Raw genomic sequence first — 20,165 nt, forward strand, 5'->3', positions numbered from 1 at the left:
GCGATTGAATGATTTTTTTCCCCGTCAGCTTGATTTGAAAATAAAACCCTATAAAAATTTCATTTAGAAACAGAACAAAGGTACATAAGTACCAACATGTCATTTTTTAAGGAAACATTCCAATTATTTTTTTTTAATTTATATTTTTGTTGAGCTTAAAAAAATTAAAAAAAAGTGTATGCATTTGTATAATGAAGTGGTTCAAGGTACGTGCAAGTTAGCATAAATACATTTCCTTGTGAACAATACAGCATAAATACCAATATGTTATTTTCTAAAAGTAACATACCAATTTTTTGAAGAAATATTTTTTATATTTATTGAGTTCAAAAAAATCAAACAAAGAGTATACGTGCTGTTTTGTGGTGCGGTTCAAGGTATCATGAACAAGTCTAGTTAGCATTAATATATTTCTTTATGAGTTTAAAAAAAAATTCAGAATTTATAATCTTTTTTGTTTGTTTTTAGTTTAAGTTACAAATTAACGAAATATTTCACTAAACTATCCTTAATAACTATCTCATACAAACTACAGAAACACATCTTTTAATAACAAGAAAATTGCAAATTTAATCAACTAACAAGTTTAGAATAAAAGAACTCAATATTCAATCGTATGAAGTAGTTCAAGATACTAGACCAAGTTGTACATTAAAAATTATATTAATTGACTGAAGCATTTCTAAGTTGTTTGAATTGGTACATTTTGCATAAAATAAATAAATAGAATTAAGTTGAATCAAATTTTTAAAACTAACATAATTTTGATTAAACTAACATAATTTGGATTAACTAATAGTTAAAGACAAATTCAATAAGTCATTGTATATTTGATAATTAAATCGTGTATGGTGATTAAAGCACAACATAAGAGGTTAACAATCTGTTACATGGGGACCTATGCAACTTTTGCCCGATGTACGAACGTCTCATCTCCAAAAGATTATATCATCAGCATAAGAAATTCCATAACTGTTTTTAAAACTAATTTCAATAAACTCTGAACAATCATTGTAATTGAAATATTAAAATCATAACATTTAGGAGCAGAAATTTAAGGTCAAAGGTATAAATCTTCCAAGATAAGTTTGCCTTTTTTTTTAATTATTATTATTTATTTTTTTTTGAAAAAAAATTTCTTAACTGAAGCATGTTCGACATAAGATAGTCAAATTATTGTTTGTCAAAAGAGAAGGATTAAAATCTGCTACAAATTCATTTAAGTAAAAAGGACTAAGTATACTAAATTTCAAATGCTTTTTTTTTAGTTCAAAAGTATCATACAAACATATAATCATTAATTCTGAATTCAAATTGATAATAAATAAATAATCTCATGAAAGTGAAGCGATAAAAAAAGAGTACTTAATTGAAAAAAATAATAAAACTTTATTGGTTTTAAAAATATGCAGATGAAAATAATAGTCAACATGTTTCAAGAGGTCAAAGAATAAGCGCCCATTCTCAAGACTTGCCAGATGTGAATGAGAAGAAACAAAAGTGATTTGAAATATATAACGTAAACTTGCCAACAAAATATGGAAAATAAAGGTGAGAGACAAAACTAGAAAAACCGCAGTAGCCAAGAGTGAAAGAAAAATAAAGATGAAAAAATAGAGCAAGGAAAACCAACGTTAGCAAGTTATCGATTATAGACAAGTTATACTCTTTAATATACCATTATATAAAGTGTATAGTTGGCATTTAGCGAGCATTTTTTCTTAAGACATATCGATCCTGATACAAATAAATTAGTATTGTTTTTATACACGTACAGCAGATTTTCTAAGAGATAATAGTTAAAAGCCAATTATGTTATTCCTTATAAAGCAAATTTTTTTTTAAATATCAATAAACTAACAATACTTTTCCACATAAAGTATATTTTCTTAGAAATGTGACAATAGCAATGCATAATGAACACAATAGAATAATTTTTCTTTAAAATTTTTGCCATGAGCAACAAACAATACATAAGTAAAAACATTATCTCACCAAAGCACGCTTCGCTCGTTCTATAATTTTCTTCGAAATATAATAACCTGGAAAAAAAATAATAATAAATAAACATACATTCAAATTATAATTCATATCCTATATCTTTAAAAACCTAAGAACAACTAAAGGCGCAAAAATGAATATTAAAATAAGAACATTGCAAACATGAGAATAATATTAAATACAACAATACAAAGTCTGTACATTTAATAATCATTTATGTCTATGATAAATAATCGTTTTTACATGATTTTTCGCAAGAAAGACATATTCAGAATTCATTTCAAAAATCCCTTGTTTGAATACTTCCATTAGTTCATAATAAATGTGAAATATTAAATTTGAATTAAGAATATATAAAAATTAAAAACGTTTAAATAATTTAGAGATAAAAGCAAGATTGAGAGAATTGTTCGCACTGAGAAAAAAAAGTATGGTCAAAACTAACAGAATATGGTAAAATGTATCGTGTTTCTGACTCTATGGGAACACCAAAATGCTCGTTGATTTTTACCGAAAACGCTTTGGTAATGATTTTGGTAAAATTAAAATATTTCATAATATTTGGTAAATGTGGTAAAGTTTGGATATTTTATCATGCTATTTTAGAGCATGGCCAAAAAAACCATTTATTGGGTTAAATTTTGGAAAACCAGAATTTCCGGTACACCGTTACCATATGGACGAAAAAGTTACGAAATGAATGGTTTACATACAGTATATTTTAATTCGTAATAACAAAAGCTTTCTTTTTTTTTAATTTTTGAAAGAAAAAAAAACATAAATGTTATCACTGTGCAATACGGTAATTTTACATTCATTTTCTCCGAGCTTATTATCCTCAATAAAGAAAAGAAAAAAAGAAATTCTTAAACGAGAACTCGCATTTTGTCCAGAAGAAACATATTTTTACCAGGACAGTGGAGAAAACTGGTCAAAAAAGAAAATATTTGGTCGAAATGGAGGAAATGACGAGGGCGGAGGATTGTTTTATAGGTAATACAAAGATCACTTAAATTTAAACCCTAAATTTAATTTAGTGAACCTTGCTCTTAAAAAAATTCAAAAGTCTTGGAAAGACAAATTATATCCAGTTTCTAAATGACCCAGGTTTAAAATGATGGTTGAGTTTAGACTGGCCAAGACTGTCTCCCGAAACACTTGCACCGTTTCAGTATAGTTTCAAGTCATATCTGCAATCTCTACAATCTAGGAGGGGTCATGGATAAAGACCATGACATTCTGGCCATTTAATTACTTGCCAAAAGTTCTCATGTGGACCGATACTGGGGAGCCAGGAATCTATACACCATCTCTACAGCTGCTTCGTTTGTTTTCTATGTTTTTTTTTTTCTCTTCATGTTTGTTCTCCATATAATTCTTTTGTATTTACTGATGTAGTTGTGTTTTGAACTTGCCATTGGAAATAAAAAATTATTATAGTACCAGAACGTTAAACGTTTTTTATGGATACATTAAAAATAATAATAACCATTTTTATATTCTTTGATTAAAAATTTCAGTCGCTCCAAATATATGTAAATAGGGAAAAACGATTGACAAGTTTCAAGCGCTCAAACATAAGCGTTCATTTTCAAGAATTGTCAGACGTAAAAGAGAAGAAACCAAAGTAATTTGAAAAAGTCGAAAGTAATAATAATAAAAAAAAAAAATAGATGAAAAACAACACCGCAGTGGCTAAGAGGCACAAATCAGGGTAAAATGCATTTCCAAGAGCTAGGGAGAGGTGATGAGGAACTAATGTCGTTAACAAGAGAATCAGTTCATTATGAATAAAACCAAAACTTTTAAGATGCAAGATAACAAGATTTTTAAATATAAGATTTTTATTTAACATTTTCATATTTACTTACTTATAGAATTTTATATTAATATATTATTTGAGAGTCGGTTTGAATATTCATACATTTAACGGTATTTAATTATAAAAATTAGTTTGCTATTTGTAATGGTAAATTCGTAATGTCATTTATAGTAGTATATGATATTACGAATATGTTTAGTACGTTATTCGTTAATTTTATTGTAATTTTATGTTATTGGTTAATTTAATTTGATTATGAAATTTTAAGTTCTTCAATTAATAATAAAATTAGGTTTTACTATACTCTTTCACGTGAAATATAGAAAAAAATAAAAGTTAAAAAAAATCTAATATTATTATTTCTTAAGAAATTTATTAAATCAAACTTTTTTTCCCAAGTATTGCCTTTCAGTTTTCATTTTTTTTATAAATGAATTATTAAAAAATCATAGAAATGAATATTATTATTTAAACTGGATTACAATCGTAAACTGTTAAAAAAAATTGCTTTAATATTCGATATTTCATTTTAAAAACTTTTTTTTAATTTCTTCCATTAGGCTTAGAAGAAACCTATTTCGTCCGGATCGGTTTTTTACCACTGTGGATAAATATTCCTGTTTTAAACACAATATAAAATAAAATTGCCTTCAACTACAAGAACGTTATTCAAAATATGAAACATTTCATTTCAAAACGAGGCAGAGGAGTAACTCCGCGAGTAACAAAAAAAAAGAAAGAAATAAAATCCGTCACAGTCATAAAAATTTGTTACTCTTTACCGTAACTAATACTTTAGAAAGATTCCAGAATAGAGGGTAATTTTCTCATCGCTTGCAGCTTCCCTTGTCTCCGAACAATAGTCAGAGATATTCAGGTTGAAATCATTATTGACAAGCATTAGGGGGCCATAATGTCCCTTATTTACCATGGATGTCCCATAAATTCGGACACAGAAGACATTTTTCAAAGCAAACAGAGAGAGATAAAGAAAATCTTCCCACACTACTGATAGCGCCATGCTGGGCGTGTACCTTAATATAGCCAGAAGTAAAGGAAAATATATTTTACTGCTATGTCTTGGTCGTTTGAGAAGAACAATAATGATTGGTTATGTGCTATAAAATAAAATCATTAAAATTGATGCTAAATTTGTACATGTATTAACACAAAATTGAAATAGGGAAAAATATTAAACTCAGTAATATTTTAAATTCACTGAGGGAAATAAAATTATTTCGTTACTCTTACAAGCATTGAATGTTACTGATTAATTGGGTTATTTTTTGTATCTGTTACCGTTAAAGTATGAAATCCGTTATTTTATAGAATACCTAGTTGTTCCATGAAATAACTGATCGTGTCCGTTAAAGTGTAAAACTCTCTTGTATTTCACGGTTTAACTAGTTATTCCAAAGAATAACGATCTGCAGCCCGTTAAAGTGTAAAATAATCTATATCATAATCATATATCTCGCACTACAAATACATTTACCTTCCACCCCTAGTGCATTTATGAACTATTCAACAACAAAAATTTTTGTTTTAGAAATAATGTACTTTGTAATTCCAAGTGTCATTTTAGTAATCCTTGTTGTAACAAATGATTTTCTGGTACGTTTCCATAAATACCATTTATACGCTGCATAAATTAGATAAATTGCTTCTTTTTCATTTTAATTATCTATGATTAGTTTATTTATAGAATACCTAGTTATTTCATTTTAGATCAATTGTTTAATTTACACTTTAACTGTCTCTTATTAGTTAATTTATAGAATACGTAGTTATTTCATAGAATAACTAGTTAAAGTGTCAAATTAATAACATATTACACACTTTAACGGACACGATCAGTTATTTCATGGAATAACTAGGTATTCTATGAAATAACTGCATTATATACTTTAAGGGTAACATATCCAATAGTAAATGATATTTACTATAGTATATAATATTTAAAATATATAGTAAGTGATAGTATAGTGATTACTATAGTAAATGATATTTTTTTTAAAAAAAAGAGCTTTTTTTTTGCCGTCTGTGCTTTAGTTATACTTCATATTTTATTTTATAACAGGCGTTGAACAACAGACTTCATTCAGAGTTTACGACTATCAATGTTGTAATTTTGAACCCAACCCAGAAGACAAGAGAACACCCGGATTAAGTATTGGGTCAAACTAGTTTTCACGGAGGACTTAACTGGATTTACGTTACAAGGAGAGGAAAACCACTTAAACCTAGTTTTGTTTCTCACCTTTATTTTTCTATTTTTCGTCGTCAACTTTACGTTTTATATTTCAAATCACTTTTGTTTCTTCTCATTCAAGTCTGGTAAGACTTGAAAATGGGGACCAGTTTTTGAGCCGACTGTTATTTCCAATTTTTGAATCGAATGTCGTTCTTAATCAAGTAATAATCACATTTCAGTTCATTTTAAAATAATGTACTTTCCTTTTAATGTACTAACCCTCATCTGTATAGTTTAACATCTGTAAAGTTTAATTCATACATCACACTGTTGTATCTAAACAGGAACTTTAAAGTAAAAATATTTAAATTGTCAAGTTTTATTTTATTAACATGCTTAATGTCGTCATATTTTTTCTCTTTATTTTTTTAAAAAAAAGAAAGAAAAGAAAATTTGATCTATGAAACATTTTATTGGAGTGATCTGAAGTTTAAAAGTAAATCATAGATAAATTTATCAAATTCAATTTTTCACAGAGAATATTATAAGTCAAAGCTCTTCCAGAAAAAAAAAATGAACGAAGCCGTTATTCGTACTCAGATGTCGATGGGATAGAGACAGAGGAAAAAAATAATAAAAATGCTTTTAATTTAATTATTTTTATTTAATTTTTACAAATAAACTGTCAGTGGATAATTACTTTATTTGGCAGCATCGTTCAAAGCATGGAAAATATAAAACCTTTTTCCAATTAGAATTTGAGAAAAAAGCGAGAGGTAATTTAAATTCTCTGTTCAATTTTTGATGACAAAACTATACCAGTACAATCTTGTATTGAGCAGCTTTTGAAAAGTAGTTAAACAGTGTAAATTTGTCTATTTTTAGATTATCGATAAATATTTTTGTTTTTGTGCGATTTTCGCTAAAATATATTTTTTTAGCAACAATACAATCAGTTTTCATCAGTTTAAAATAAAATATAATTAAACTTTAAAAGAATCGAAAAACAGGTGAATGCACAGTTTTAAATTTCTCACTCAAAACCACAAATCATATAATAATCACATACATAATCACAACATAATCACATAATTTTATTACTTTACATTTTTGTGAGAAAATCCAAAAAATATAAAAATTATCAAGTACTATCTCTCCTAAATTAATAAAGCGACACCTTTATTTGCCATCTTTTTCTAAGGGCATTGTGCTGCCGAATTCAATCAAATGTCAAATCAAATATATTCTATATTTGGAAGGGGGAAGAAGAAAAAAAAAATATTAACATCTTGAATTTTAAAAGATGTCTCTGGTTTCAGAAGCAATGCGTTGTTGTCGCAGGCCGTTAAGGCAAGGGGTGCGATTTGTCTTGTTTTCCAGTGGCGCCATCTGTGGCCAAGGATTCGACTTCTGCACATCCATAGGTCACACCTGTTGATTGAGCGGACCCATTCATACATCCGTTCATACATCCACAGATCGTAATTTTGACCTGAACCAGGGAACAATCAATCTCCAATTCAGTACTTCCAGAGGCATAATTTGTTATGGGAATATGGAGGACTTTGTGACCAGTCAGACTAGAATTCTTCAGTCGGATGGATTCGAACTCACATTCTCACGAATGTGAGTCCATCCCCCTCCCAACCAGGATATCCCTACCCATCGCATGCGTTAATTGGCATACTTTAGTTAAAACCCTCGAATTATTACGGTTGTATCCTAGTACAAGAAAATTGTACATGTACGTTAGCTTAAAATTCGTTATAGAAAAATAATTTGTTTTGGACAATTTTAAAACATTATATATATATATANTTATAAAACTACAGATAGACTCCAAGAGAAATACAATATTTAAACACAAAGAAATTTTCTATTCATTATCAAAAAAAGTAACTAAACATTACTGATAATAATTAATCTTAAATTGATAAACACGAAGTCACGCTACGCTGCACACAACATCAAAACAAATATATTCTGTCTGTCCATTATCACTTTTTACAAATCTTTCATAAAGAGATAAAACACATTTTTTCAAGCATATTTAAATTAATCATAGATTTCAAACTTTTTACAAGGCTTGATATTTGTATAATAAAAAGAATAACTAAATTGTATTTAACTTTATTTTAAATTAAAATAATAATTTACGTCCATGAAAATGGACTACGCATTTATTTATACAATAATAAAAAAGTTAATTCAAAGCAACGTAATTTATTTGTATGAAAAGCCGAATATTGTACCTTGTATCCATTTTAACTATTTTTTTCAGAAAATAATAATTCAAAAAACTTAGAAATTTTGATGGAAATGCATTTTAAATTTGTCCATAGCGAAATTAAGTTTCTGTGTCTCATTAAAATATCGTCTGCACTAATTAATTACCATATTTGAGCTCACCCCATTCAAAGCATTAACCTAAAACGTTATCATTCAAAATCCTAAGTTTATTTGGAGTTTTCCGTTTTTTATTCATCACACTTCATTTAGGACCCTAGGATGTTAATCCTTTGTTAGCACTCATTTCGAGCTTTTTTTTCTTCTTGTTTATATAAATTTGTTAATTGGTTGGATTTGAATATTCATACAATTAACATTTTGCACTCCACTGACATCGCAAGTTACAACTTTGAAACTTAAAACTTTTAAATCTTAATAATTTAATAACCAATCATATTATTTAATGAGTTTCAGAAAGTATTTAAAATCTTGTACTATTTTATTTTATAACCGTCGTTGAACAGCTGACCCAATTTTTGGGTTGATGACTACGAATGTTCAACTCTGTAGTCTTGTAATTTTGAACCTAATCCTGAAGACAAGGGAATTCCAGGATCAAATATTGGGAGAAATTTGCCTTCGTGGAGGTCTCTTTGATGGATGTAATCCTCATGTACGTTACATGGAGAGGAAAACCACGGAAACCTCCCACGGTTAGCCTGACGGCAAGGGGACTCTAAGCCACTATCCGTCTACCACTTTATGTCAGCACTGTGGTCGTCGCGAGCCTTTGCGGAATTCGTATCAACCAGTCATCGCTGGGATTTGAACTGGGATCACCTCATTGGAAGGCGAATGTTCTATCCCATGAGTCACCAGGGCTCAATCATGCAGTTTAATGACTCAGTGTTTACATTAGTTCGAACAGCTTAAAATACTCAGAGATAAAAAATATTAAAAGTTAGCTTTGAGGCAGCCTGAATAAACTAAATTAATAATATGATATTTTTAAAATGATTTTATTTCATGCTAAGAACAATGTCAACGTTAATGTTTAATTAATACGAATGTTAATTTTTTTTCCAACTTGTGACTCATAAATTCCACTAGGTTAATATATTTATGCTAGAATTTAAGGTACTGAGGTTCGATCTCAAGTGACGGATTGATCCCTCCCAGATTAAAATCGATGAATATCAGCTGTCTGGGAAGTAGAGGCGGCCTGTACGCAATGCTGATCACATTGTCAGAAACTTTTCGCTAGAAACTTTGGAGTGTTAAACTTCCATGATCACCTGGCTCACAGCGGGCTGTTGTGGCAATGCTTTACTTTAACTGGACATGCTGTACATACCTTAGTTCAGTACCTGTTTATTACTAACACAGAACTTTTTTTGATTTTGTTAGGCCTAACAAAAATATATCCTTAAAACATTGGCTCTTATTCTTAACCCTTTGATGCAGATGGACACTCTAATTAAAAGCAAAAATATATTTCATAATTTTTTTAATTATAAAAAAAAAGAGTATAATAGTCGCTTAAAAAATCTGTTAGATTAACAGGGTTATTTCTGCACTAAAATATATAATCCAAAAAAAGTAGTTTGAAAAAGAAAAATTCTTTTATTCATATTCAGAAATTTATCAATAATTGATTTTCCAATTAATTGATGTACATTAAAGAAATCTCACTGAGGAATAACTGTGTTTCTCTTAGGTATAAATAACTGCTAACTTCAAAAATTATTGTTTAGAATTGAGCCGTGTTTGGGAGATTTTACCTTTAACCCAGAAAAAGATACTAATGCTTCATATATTTTACTTCAACCGAATAGTATTCTATTTTTCTATAAAATCTGCATAAATGAACTCAAAGGAGTGCAAAAAACGAGCAAATATTTACCGACGCAGACCTAACCATACGTAACACCGATTTACCCTTTGATCCAGATAAGACACCGGTGACCCTTTTATAAATTTTTCTTTTCTGACGCTTTAATTACAAGCAAAAATACATTTTGCTATTTTTTAATCAAAAAAAAAAATTATCCTAACAAATACTAAAAAAAATCTATTATATCGGAATTATACTTTATTAAAATTTAAAATACGAAAAAATAGTTTGAATCGCTTTTCTTTCATTCATGTTCAAAAATTTATCAATAATTGATTTTGTAAATTTTAATGATGAATAACTGTTGCTCTTAGATCTAAATAAGTGCAAATTTAAAAAAAATATATACATATATTGTTTGGAAGTGAGCAGTGTTTGGAAGATTTCACCTTTAATGCCAGTGTTTCATGATTTATTTTATAACCATAAACTATTAAAATGCGAAATATAATATTTCTTAACTTATTTTGACCAAAATTAATACAAAATAATGAAAAAAATATGAAAAATATGTTTAATAAAAATTCTTCAATAGAATTTTATACCCTTCTTATAAATTTCAATATAATAAAAAAAAAAATTACCGACGAGGATAATTAAATCCAAATATACTTTCACAGAAAAAAACACTGAAGATGATATTTTTTAAAAGGATAAAATTGTACGAAATGTTATCCACAATATATATATATATATATATACTTAGTACNCGACGAACAGCGAAATCCAGTAGTCTGTTTGAAATATCCAATGAAGCAGTCAGTATATTTTAAAACATAATCTATAAAATAATCATAGATATTAAATTGTATTTTATTCCAGATATTTTAAGGAATAAATAAAAAGGAACAAATAGCATATTCGAGTGTTATAATATACGACAACGGAAGCAAAACACTTGAAAAGAGGCCGGTAAGAGCACCGCTCATGTATAAGAAATCTTCAAAACTAAGCTCTTGAGAAACAAAAAAGAAATAAAAATTGTCGACCCCAAGGGGCCAAATGCAAATAAATAAGATTAGACTTCGGCATATGTCTTCTGATGTACCCATACTCCACCCCTCCTCTTTGTAAAGAGCACTTCTCCAGCTTCTATTGTCAGCCCCCCCGGGAAACTTATTTCTTATTTATTCTCTTCAGATTCTGATTTAAGAACATCTTCAGGTCACTTCGGAAGAAGAAAAAAAAGTGTTAAAATTTTTTGGTTAGAAGAAATAATGGTTTGAATAAGAAAAAAAGTTTGGAAAAATAATAAATAAATAAAAAGAGCGGACTTTGCTCTAATGAATTAATAAAATTTTTAAGAGAAACTAATAATTTTTATTTGAATTATATTTTTTATAAAATTATTTTAATCTACCAGATGATTTTATTCAAAGCAGACTAACAAAACTTTTTTTTTTCCCTTTAGAAAAACCTTTAAGAAACGCACTAAATTTTTGATGAAAATGAAATAAAAATTTGAATTATTTTATAATTTAAAAAAATTATATAAATAATTTGAATGATAATGATAAAATGAGAAACAATAACTGATCACAAATATAAAAAAAATTGAATGATAATGATAAATAAAAACAATAACTGATATAAATTTAAAAAAATAACTGATCACAGAGGTAACATGGGATGATCACAAGCAACCAGGGGGAAAAAAACTCCTTGATTTTTTTAAGGCTGGTTTTATCAAATTTCACTAATTTCTTGAAAATTAAATAATAATTTTTATCAATAATATTTCAGTTCTGTTTTAGTTAAATACATAAAATATAACAAAAAATATTTTACCTGCAGTTGTAAAAAATTTTTTAAAAATATATTATTATTACAAATATAAAGAGCTTCTCCGCAACAACCCATGGTGGGCCAGGGGGAGGGGGTCATGGGCATTAAGGCTTCCACAATTCGTGACCAATGGCATAATTGTGGCAATGTAGTCAGCACAGAGTCGTCGTGGCTCAAGGGATAGAGCGTTCGCCTACCAATGAGGTGATCCAAGTTCGAATCTCAGCGCTCGTCGATACGAACCGACCACAGTGCTGACTTTAGATCATGATCGGTAGACGGATCATGGGTTAGAATCCCTTTGACGTCAGGCCATCCGAGGTAGATTTTCGTGTTTTTTTTTCGTGGTTTTTCTCTCCGTGTAACGAAAAGGCGGAATAATTCCATCAAAAAATCATCCACGAAGAAAAAATTTTCCCCTTGCTTGATCCAGGATTTCCCCTGCATTCTGTGTTGGGTTCAAAATGACAAGGAGTTGAACATTAGCAGTCGTAAAGCCAAAAGAATTGGGTCCGCTGTTCAACCACGGTCAACTAGGCCGTCACTGGGGATCGGACAGTTCAATGAGCCATCGCGGCTCATTACTAAAATAAAATAAACAAAAATATTACATAAAAGGATTCAGGTATATAGCAGTATAGAGATAAAATAAACATTATACACATTTGTCTTTCTTCCGTTGCTGCCACTTAAGATATATTAGATTCTTAATATAGTAAGAGCATTGGTATTAGATTATAAGACGTTTACACTAATTTAGAGTAATTGTTTGAAAAATGTTTGTTGTAAAGGAGCAAAATTGTCGCATGATGAATTAATACTGCAAACAAATATTTCAGAAAGTATAGCACTTAATAATCCATGTTAAATAAACTTTTTTTATAAAAATATTTTCGAAACTTTATGAAAATTAGAGTAATTATAAATATGCTAAATGTTAATGTATGCAATGGAAGAAAAAAACTTTCAGTAGATATTTATTCATTTAATTGAACCAAAAATTGAGTAACAGAAATTTAGAAAAAAAATTTTTTTAGGTACATCAAACGCAAAGTTCTTTTTACGTTCTTTTGGGAACTTGAACTTGTCTATAATTCCCTGTTCTTTGAATAAACGTAAGTATAAGTAATGCGAAAAATCACAAACAATATCACATTTTTATTTCGTTGCCTAATTTTATTCATATGTAGTATATATATTCATATGTAGTAGTATATCATTTTCATAATGATAAAATTCTCTGACTTTTTCAGAACGATAAAATTCTGTGACTTTTTCAGATTGATAAAATATATTTTCATTCAATAGAAAGTCACCCACTACAGTTAATAATCGGTATTTAAGAATAATTCGATATTCATGGATCTTAACGAACAACTTTAAAAAGTATTTTTTATTACATACTCCAAATTTCCACCGCAATTTATAGAATTTCAATCGCATTTAAATTCATCCAACAAGTAATCTGAGACAAATCCTTCGAGATATAAACAGATCAATCTCAAAATAACAAACACTTTAAAAAAAAGAGAGAGACTTTCACACAATTCGTAAATCCATTCTGAGAAAGGAGATCAGTCATCAAAATATGGTATATCATTTTTATCCCTAAAACAAACATCATAATCCCGACAGAAATTGTAATTTTGCAGTTGACATTCTTTCTTGCATCATCTGCTGCTGCAGCTGATGATGTCGCTTTCCGATAAGAAAGTGAAAAACAAATGTCACAGGCATAGATGTCAGATTAGAGGTCACTGCCTTCCAATAATGACCGATTAAAGTGGAAAACCGACATTATCGGCGGCAATATGTGTGTATTTAGAACAGCAGAAGGTCGATGGACTTCGAGGATGCGGGGACAGAATTGAAATACTGTTTTATATAAACGCCTTGTTGATAAATCATCAATTCACACATTATTTAAGGGAGTCATTTATATTTTATAAAAGATATTTTATTTCATAACTTTATAACCGGCGACGAACAGCAGTAGTTGGATAAAGAGAGTACGGCGACCGGGATTTCGGGGATTTTCGGGGATTCCGCGGGTGTACTCTTGAAGGGGGTTGGGGTGATCCATCAAATGTGACAGCTACTATAGTTGAGGGTGTTTTTTTTTTTATAATTATTTTTTTTTAATCTTTATTTTGNATGTCATTGCGCTTTTTTCCCATGAATCATTATCTTTTTTTCCATAATTCGGTTAAAAATAAATTTATAATTAAATTAATATTCATAGTTAATAAAAATCAATTAAAAAGATTTAATTACAAAATAAAGATTAAAAAAAAATAATTATGAAAAAAAAAACACCCTCAACTATAGTAGCTGTCACATTTGATGGATCACCCCAACCCCCTTCAAGAGTACACCCGCGGAATCCCCGAAAATCCCCAAAATCCCGGTCGCCGTACTCTCTTTATCCAACTACTAACAGCCGACCCAATTTTGAATTGACGGCTGTCAATGTTCAACTCCTGTAATTTTGAAACCAATCCAGAAGACAAGAGAACTCCTGGATCAAGCATTGGGACAAACTAGTTTTCGTAAAGGAGTTTTGAATGCTCAAAACAATATGTTGAAATACATTGTTCCGAACGAAGATGGAATGCACATTAAAACAGACTATGAGCTAATGAAGCTTTGAGTTCACGATTTTATTTTATAACGGTCGTTGAACAGCAGACCCAAATTTGAGTGAACGACTACCAATGTTCAACTCCATAGCCATGTCATTTTGAATCCAATCCAGTCCAGAAGACAAGGGAACTCCAGGATCAGTACCCCGAGAGGTATGAATTTGTTGTGGGAACTTGGAGGACTACGTGACCCTGACAGATTTAACGCCCACCAGACACCATTTAATACACGGGGATACGAACTCCCGTTTTCACGAACGCGAGTCCCATGTCCTACCCACCAGGCTTTCCTGGCCTTGAAATTACGATTTGTGATATTGTGACGATTGTGATTCATTAGACTCATAATTTTTAACCGAATTCAAGAAGGCGGAAAATCTATCACTTGCACAAACTCGCTATCCTGGTGGTAATTTTAGTGCAACTAACCAGCATTTGCGTCACATTGAGAGGAAAACCACGAAAACCTTTAATAATATAATACTAATAATAATGATAATAATTAAAAGTCAAACAGAGCTACTAACTCAAAAATCAAGAACAAATGAAATGGTGTGTAAAATTTTTAATTATATGATATAATAGTAAGGCGGAAAAGATTTAGTGGTTCACATTCGGGGAAGAGTTTAGACCCCACTAGAAACAAGGGCTCTCAATATATTTATTTTAAAACGTTTAGAGTTTAGTCAATTAATCATCTTTGAATGTTAGACTTCAAAAATTTAATAAAGTATTTTAATATAATCCTAATTTAATTTAACGCTTGCCACAATTTTTTTTTTTAATTGATAACTGGAATAAAAAAAGTTCTTAGCCAAAAATACAGATTCAGCATATTGGTCTCTGATAATATTAGTCTATAAAAATTTATATTTAAGCAAATCAACAAGCGTAAAAATTTTATCAAATTTTATACAAAAATCCATTGAATAATATTTTCAATAAAAGTAGATAAAAATAATATCACGATATGACTGCACAAAAATTGTTGATTAGCATAACATAATACACATTTATAACGCCATACAGTAGTGTTACAGTAGTGTAAGTGTGGTAAGCGTACCCCCAGGGGTACGGGAACAGTTTAGCGGGGGTACGCGTTCTTATGCGAAATATCTTGCAATAAACGAAAAGTTCAAAAAATGTTATTTAAAAACAAAGCTAGTCATGAAAATTTACGATTACGTATTTTTCTATAGGCTATTTTTTGCAGAGTCAACAGTTAACAATTAGTGGTGTCAACAGCCAGTTGTGATTTTTAACTTTTGTGCAATTTTCTTTTATCACAGCAAAAACAACTGATGCAAATAAACTTATTAACAAAACTTTGTACCAAAAAAGAAAAAGAAACATATTTTTAAAAAAATACATTCATTTTTTTATTAGTGGTACACAGTGTTACGAAAAATTTAGAAAGGGTACACAAAAGTCGTCAGTTTGGGAAACACTGCCATACAGCAATACAAGGAGAAGATAAATATTAATAAGTCAATTAAAATACCAAACATAATAACAAATTTATAATTTTACATTACTCTCTATTTAATAAGCATAATTCAATAATCATAATTATAATTTAATACTCTCTCTCTCTTGTTGCTACAGTAAAGCCCCGATTATCCGCGTTGTTGATTATCCTTGAGTTCGGGGAAGATATCAAAAGTTATATTGCACATCACTTTAAAAAAAAATATTAACCACTGCAATCAAAAAATATGAAAACAATATTGAAAATAATATGAGGAAAATTTACGGAATCCACATTTATGGCTAATGATAATTATCACCAAAATTTGTTTATTTATTTCTAAATATTTTTAGGTCTACATACTCATTATTTTTTACCCTATTGATTAACTTTCACGTTACATTTTTGATCATTGTTAATTATTTATTTTAACTGCATTAATTATTTAAACTGCTTAATAATCTTTAGTTAATGATAATTAGAACACACTGCCAATTTAATACAATTGCAACTCTTACCCGCAGCTGCATGACTATCATCACCAGCGACATAAAGCCACTCAATATTGTAATTTCGCATAACGATGCATTTAACGAAAAAAAATACATAAATAAATAAAAAAAAGCCTTAGATAAAAGGGTCGCCAAAGAGATAATAGTCAGATGAAAAAGAAGACAGTAATAATAAAAATAAATGGGAGTGGGAGAACGTATTTAATAAAAAAAAAGAAGAAAAAAGGAAGGGAAAAAAAGAAGAAAAAAAACGGGAGTCATAAAAATAAATTACGGAAAAGAATGGACAAGGTGATGTGAGAAGGGGGAGAACGGGAAAAAAAATGAAAGGTTCTACTGAAGAACAAATCTTACCACAAATCGATTGCGATACTACGGAGTTAGAAAATAAAATATTCTTTTTTTTTTTTAAATCCCTTTTTTAAACTCGCTTTATAAGTTTGTTTAAAAAAAAATGATCGATGCATAAATTATCTTTAGTACAATGTAAGCAAAAATATAAAATTCAATATATAGCCACATTTATTAAAATTCAATATTTATATGATGTTAAAACTGATTAAATGAAAATTATTACTTAGTTTTAAAATTAAAATATTTCGTGTTTAAAAATATATTTATATTTTTTTGGTAACATTGTTTCATATTATTCTCAAACTTATTATTCTTTATTTCAAACTTATTATTCTTTACAGTGAACTGTACTCGATATATTACTATTTAATGGTACAATATCGATTTTTTAGAAAAGGCGTTCCACTTATTTATTTTTCGCTTATTTTGTAGGTTGTCTCTCTCTCTCTCTCTCTCTCTCTCTCTATATNATATTTATATGATGTTAAAACTGATTAAATGAAAATTATTACTTAGTTTTAAAATTAAAATATTTCGTGTTTAAAAATATATATATATATTACAAAATTTAATATTTACAAACTTTAAATTAAATTTAAGTGATTAATAATTAAAATAAAAAGACAGTCTAAACATTTTTAAAAAGTTTTTTATTCATTGAAATAAATAATAAATAAAAAAATAAATAACAATTTGATTTTTCTTAATAAAATATAATAAATAAATACCTTCAGGAAGAAAGAGCTTTTCAAAAATGTTTTATCCACTGCGAAGAACAATACAGATGATTACTTAAGCATACTACAAATTTCGGCTTCCTCAAAGGAAATTAAGTACTACATTTTTTTTCGTGCACCTGAAACAAAAATAAAACAATAACAATATGTGAAAAGTAAACAATGATCATTAATATAACAGAATTAAACAATTTGTTTAAATTATGAAAGGCGTGCCGTAATGTTTTCCTTAGCATCTAATATATATAATTCTCTTACGTGGCTCCCAAATTTTGGCTGTATTTCTTTTCCGCCGGTGGCAACGTTTGCTTTGTTTTGTTTACGTTACTATTTATCTTACACGGCGAATCGACCCATGATTGCCGCTAAAAATGTCACATGCCAAATCAAGTTGAGGTGGCTCAACATATAGCGCTTTTAAAAACGGAAACTGAAATAACCAGAGAGCATCAGCTGCGGCAACCTCATACTATTAAGCTAGGCAGAAGTGAGTACTCTATTTTAGTACTTTGTCGAAAGCGCCTTTTTTTTTCAACTTAGTATTTACTAAAAAGATGTAAATTTTTTTTAAAAAAAAAAAGTTTTTATATGGATTTGAATGATTGTTTTGAACTCTTAGAATTTTGTGCATTTGCAATGTACCTAAGTTAGTAGCGAGCGAAGTGAGCTTGGTTTGCGAAGCAAACCATATAAGATTGCGTAGAAATTTTCGGGGGTTGGCGAGCGTGAGTAAGCAGGGGGCGCAGCCCACTAGCATAATATAATACTTTAAAATACTTGGATAAAAAAGAACACACATCAATTTACTACCTATAAAGGCTGGGTTAAAAACTTTAAAACAGAATTTGGGGGAAAAACAGAAAGGAGTTAAAAGCCGATTATTCGAAACAACTCGAAGTTTTATACGGCAATTAACTTATTTTTTATGTTTTTAGTCCTGCCTTTGTTAGACGGGATTCGTTAAATTTCTTCAGGTTAGTAGGGACACGATAAAAGGGTATATCTTGAGCTACGAGTCATTCTGTGTTCAGATGCTGAGAACCGAAACTAAAGTAAGTCCATTTCTGTACCCTTATTAGTACTCTAATTTGGAACCCCAATAATGTTAATAATTTTCTGATTTAATTTTTGTGAAAGATTCTAAAAATATACATTAAGAGTGACCATTACGGAACATCTTGCAGTAAAAATTGGAGTAACACCAAATGTAATTCGCGAGCTTTACAGCTGAAGTATAGAATTGTTCATACGCTTATCATTTATCCGTCTTTTTCATTCAACGCCATTTCATTGCTGCTATCAGTGCAATTTTAAAATAGTTCGTTTATATGACTGGGAGGGGGGGGGGAACTTTAATTATAAAAAAAAAGTCAAAAGTAGTTTTTTTCCCTTTTTCCCCCGCTTCTAAAATTTAAACCCCCCCCTCCCTCAATTCCATCCGAATAGCTGAAACATCCGATGTCATAAAAAGGTATAGTTAGAAGTTAAGAATATAGGGGTCATTTCAGGGTCATTCGATTGTTTGCTGGAAAGGACTGCCTTTATTGCTTTCTATAACAATGGCATTTAGTGCCAAATTAATAATGAAATATTACGTCATCAAAATTATTAGTTTTACGATAAATTTCTTATAATTCCATAGTTTTCAGTCATACGTCTTCTCATCTATAACATCGATCAACAACGGTTCCCTGAAAGACATACCAGTGCTTTGTAGCTACATACTTACAGTTAGCTGATGCAAATTCAAATATTTTTTATTTAAACTTGGGATAGTTTAAATTTGATTTATTTATATTAGCATAGGTTTTTTAGAATATAAATTTATAGAAAAAATTTTAAAAAATTTCGAAGAACGATTTTTTTTAATTTTTAGATTCAACATAAATCAGTATAATATTCAGGGGTCTGTCCAGACATTTTGTGAAAGGTCCGGTTTTCGTGCTCGCATTCTTTCAACCAGAGTCCGCTTTTATAAATTTGTGCAAATAGGGTCCGGTTATTGCAAAAAAAATTTTCAAAGAGTTTTTAAATTGTAAATCGATACAAGACTATGCTCGGCACTGTAAAATTATAATATAGAAAATTATATTTTCAAAAATAAACAGCAATTACTGCTTCTAAATTAGAGCTGCAACCTACAAATATTTGGTATTTAGCCTATACTGCTGAACGCAGAATATTCATTTCGAATGAATAATGGAAGAACCGTCTGCCGAAGACAAAACTGAATTCGTTTACATCCATCCTTCTTGTTTTCTGCCCTCGGAAGGATTTATTCAATTAACAAAACAATAATGAAGATAAACAAATTCGTGAAGAGTCCGATTAAAAGAAAAATCATTTTGTGAAGGGTCCGTTTTTAAGTTAAAATATTTTGTGAAGGGTCCGTTTTTATGAAAAGATATTTTGTGAAGGGTCCGTTAACGAACTCAAATTTCTTCTAAACGGTTCTAGGAAAAAAAGGTCCCGGTAAAAAAGGTACCTGTGTAGGGAAAATTCTGTAGGGGAAATGCGTTCTAAAGTT

The 20,165-nt window shown here is 29.3% G+C and overlaps 1 long non-coding RNA gene across 2 annotated transcripts in view; it reads right to left on the reverse strand.

Annotated features, from left to right (window-relative positions):
- The window catches only part of LOC107452898 (uncharacterized), a 112,912-nt gene that overhangs the window by 62,630 nt on the left and 30,117 nt on the right, over positions 1–20,165 (reverse strand). For both annotated transcript variants that reach the window (XR_011636473.1, XR_011636474.1), the window contains exons 2-3: positions 17,630–17,757; positions 1,996–2,042 (exon numbers count right to left, since the gene is read on the reverse strand). This is a non-coding gene — a long non-coding RNA (uncharacterized lncRNA). The remainder of the gene's footprint in view (positions 1–1,995; positions 2,043–17,629; positions 17,758–20,165) is intronic.

The sequence above is a fragment of the Parasteatoda tepidariorum genome, chromosome 3, assembly GCF_043381705.1.
Source record: "Parasteatoda tepidariorum isolate YZ-2023 chromosome 3, CAS_Ptep_4.0, whole genome shotgun sequence".
Classification (NCBI taxonomy): Eukaryota; Metazoa; Arthropoda; class Arachnida; order Araneae; family Theridiidae; genus Parasteatoda; species Parasteatoda tepidariorum.